Source organism: Octodon degus, unplaced genomic scaffold (assembly GCF_000260255.1).
Source record: "Octodon degus isolate 3935 unplaced genomic scaffold, OctDeg1.0 scaffold00081, whole genome shotgun sequence".
NCBI lineage: Eukaryota > Metazoa > Chordata > Mammalia > Rodentia > Octodontidae > Octodon > Octodon degus.
The window spans coordinates 4255951-4259729 of record NW_004524657.1 but is presented as its reverse complement, the minus strand read 5'-3'; positions in this window follow the sequence as shown (position 1 = coordinate 4259729).

The following is a 3779-nucleotide window of genomic DNA, read 5'->3' as shown; positions in this document are numbered from 1 at the left end:
TCTAGTTTTCTCTTCCTTTTCTAGTTGTTGAAGGTACAGCATTAGGGCATTTATTTATTCCAGCTCTGTTTTCCTAATGTGTGAGTTCACAGCTATGAATTTCCCTCTGATAACTACTTTCATCGTAAACCATAATTTGCGATATGTTGTACTTGAATTTTCAATGAATTGTTGATATTGTTGAATTTCTTGTTTAATTTCATCTGTAACTCATTGGTTGCTGAGTAGAGTGTCATTTAATTTCCATGTACTTAAAGTTTTTTTCTGGTTTCTTTTGTCATTTATTTCCAGTTTCATTGCACTGTGGTCAGATAATGTGCATGGGATAATTTCTGCTTTCCTACATAAACTTAGCCGTGAACTATGGAAAAGTATGTGGTCTATTTAGAAATGACCCATGTGCAGCTCAGAAAAATGTGTATTCAGCTGTGTTTGGGTGGAACACTGTGTATATATCCACCAAGTCCATTTGTTTCAAACTCTGGTTAGTCTTGGTATTTATTTGCTAATTTTTTGTCTGTTTCACCTATCTTTTGGGCTAAGGGGGTGTAAGGTATCCTGTTAAGATTGTGGTATTGGACGATATATTTTTCAGGTTCAACAAAATTTCCTTTATATAGTTTGGTGTTCCCATGTTTTGTGCATCCAGATTGTTGCCTCTTCCTCTTGAATTTTTTCCCTAACCATATATAGTAACCTTCTTTCTTTTGCTTGATCATTGTTGGTTTGAAGTTGAGATTGTTTGAGAAAGGATTGCTACCCCTGCTTTTTTCTGAGGTGCTGGGACATGTAGTATTTTGTTGCATTCTTTGAATTTCAGTCTATGAATGTCTTTATGAGGTAAATGTGTTTCTTGTGTACAGCATAGTGTTGGATTTTGTTTCCTAATCCACTGTGCCAGTCTATTTCTCTTAATTCGTGAGTTGAGTCCATTTACATTGATGGTTATAATTGAGATGTATTGACTTACAATTCACATGTTATTTACATGTTGTCATTTACTCCTTTTTCTCCTGTGTTTAATTGCTTACCCTATTTAGTTGGTTGCTTCTGATCTCATTCGTGGAGTTCTGATCATTTTGATACCTCTCTAGGACCTCTTTCAGGAGCCTCTGTAATGTTGGCTTTGTAATCATGAAATTCTTTAGCTGTTCTTTGTATTGAAAGTATTTCTCTTCTCCATCAAACTTGAAATAGAGTTTTGCAGGGTATTTTATTCTGGGCTAGAATTTGTTTTCATAGAGGACTTGAAGTACTCTCCTCTATGCTCTTCTTGCCTTCATCATTTGTCAAGAAAAATCCGCTGTAATTCTGATGTGTTTTCCTTTGAATATGATCTGCTTTTTTTTCTCTAGCGGCTTTCAGTAGATTATTCTTGTGCTGAATTTCTGGGATCTTGACTATTATATGTGTCGATGTGTTTTGCATTGGGTTGAGGTCCCTTGGCCTTCTGCATGTTTTAGCTACTTGGATGTCAGATTGTTTCCTCATATTTGGGAAGTTTTCTGCTATTACTTCTGGCCGTATTCTTTTTAATGTCATTTGTATTGACTCCTTCTTTCTCATTGATGCCTATTAGTCTCACATTTTTCATCTTTGCATCACGTTGCAGGTGATGGATTATTGTTTCCTGAATCCTAGTTGTTTTTAAGAGATCCTTTCTCACCTTTTCACTAGCTGGATCAGAGTATTCAAGATCTGAAACTCTGTCTTCACTTTCCCTGAAACGGTTTTGCAAGCTTATGATTGAGATTTTAATTTCCTCAGTATCTTTTTGACTCTGTTTCATGCTATCTATTTCTTTCCTGTATTTCTCATTCAAGAAATCCGTCATTTTTCTAATCTCCTCTTTTTTTTAATCAATGTCTTCTTTAGAAGCCATTATACACTCTTTTACTGCAATGTTATTTTTCAGATTGTGTTTCCTCCCTATGTTTCTGTAGTTGATTCTTACTTGTGATGCTATGAGTTCTGAGAATTCTTTTTTTATTTCAGAAAAGAATTCCGCTCTGAATTCCTCTATAACTTTTTGCTGTTGCTTATTTACTATTGACACTATTAATTCATGCATTTGAACTGAGCTAGTAGAAAAAAATTCTTCTCTGATTTCCTCTATGAATTTCTGCTTTTGCTTATTTACTATCGACGCTATTAATTCATACATTTGAGCTGAGCTAATGTGCTCTGCACTTGTTCTGGGTGGGCATTAGGTTTCCTCCATATGTTTCTGCATTTGACTCTTTACTTCAGATGTTATTAATTCAGGGATTTCTTTTTTCATTTCCAATCTGAGTTCCTCTATCCCTTTCTGCAGCTGTTTATTTCAGAAGCCGTTGATTCATTGCTTTCAGCTGTGTGATTCCCAATTTGTTCTGTGTTAGTGTCCTCTGCACTTGTTATGAGTGGACTTGGGTACTGATTTGCATTTTTCTCCTTTTTGGTGTCATTTTGTGTAGCACTGTCTTCTGACCTTTGTTGTAGATCTTTGTTGCAGTTATAGCCTTAGAACCTACTGAAGTTCAGGTGCAGATCTACAAAGTTTGGATTTATCCAGTTGTGTCTGGCTTGGGTCTGACTGCTGTGCTCACCTCCTCCCTGTTGCTGCCCTTGGAGGTGAACCTGTTGTACCCCTCTGGCAAGATGTTCTGCTGCTGGACTAGCTGGGTGGTTCTGTCCCCTACACTCTCTGCAGGGATTGAAGCTGCAGGGTTTCACCCCAGGCCTGTATGAAATCTGAGGCACATTATCTCAGGATAAATCCTCAGGGTATTTCACTGATGTTATCAGACACAAAAGCTACAACTCTTGTTGCATAGATCCTGCTTTACCTTGGTCTTAACCATCCAGAAGAAATGTATAAAATGAAATACAAGAAGTAAAAACATGATGTTATGTTGAGCTGTAGGGGACTCAGGTCAACAATTTCTGACATTGCCCGTGAAGCAGAAGACCCAATAGTATTATGGACTACTGGACTGTTTTAGAATATTTTGCTGAGTTAACACACCTATAATATTCAAATAATGGAACTTAACAAAAAAGGGTTACAGATGAATGTTCATTTTGTATCTGTGTATTCAAAATGGTTAGGGTAGATATATAGTTGCATTCTCTTAATGAATAGAGGGATTTGTTCTAATAGTGTTTGTAAGTAGGATATCATTTTTGCATCTTGTACAGCAATTAACCACTAGGAAGAATGTATGCAATGTGTTAATTATAAAACTGTCCTACCAATTTGGTTTGAAATTGTTTCATTGCTATTTGTTTCTCAGTAGAATTATTTGAAAAAGGAAAAAAAGAAAATCAAAACGTCTCTCTCCCATTGTAGGCTGTGTGGATACTGTTGCCACTTTTCTGAGGAGTGCTCAGGGGACTGTTCCTGACAGAAGAGTCTGTGGTAACCCTGGGAACAGATCAGGGACCCTTGTGCTCATCCTCAAAATCTCTGAACACTGTTGAGACAGGATCTATACTGACTCCATTCTCAGAACCTTCTAGGTGCCTAAAATCTTCTTTGATGACCTCAAAATCTTCACTTATTGCAGCTGTTGACAGGATTTTGTGGACGTATTTGAGGCAGAGTCCACTCAGTATACTTGTTTGAAAACAGTGTGACATATAGTTTAATATTTGAGGCAATAAGTGGGCAATAAGGCAACCAAAGAGAAATGGGCCTTTCTGATAGGGTTTGAGCGATGGTAGTGTCCAGTTACTATTCTTTTGTTGAGAGGACAAATACCCGACACATAAAATGAAGGAAGAAAAAGATTATTTAG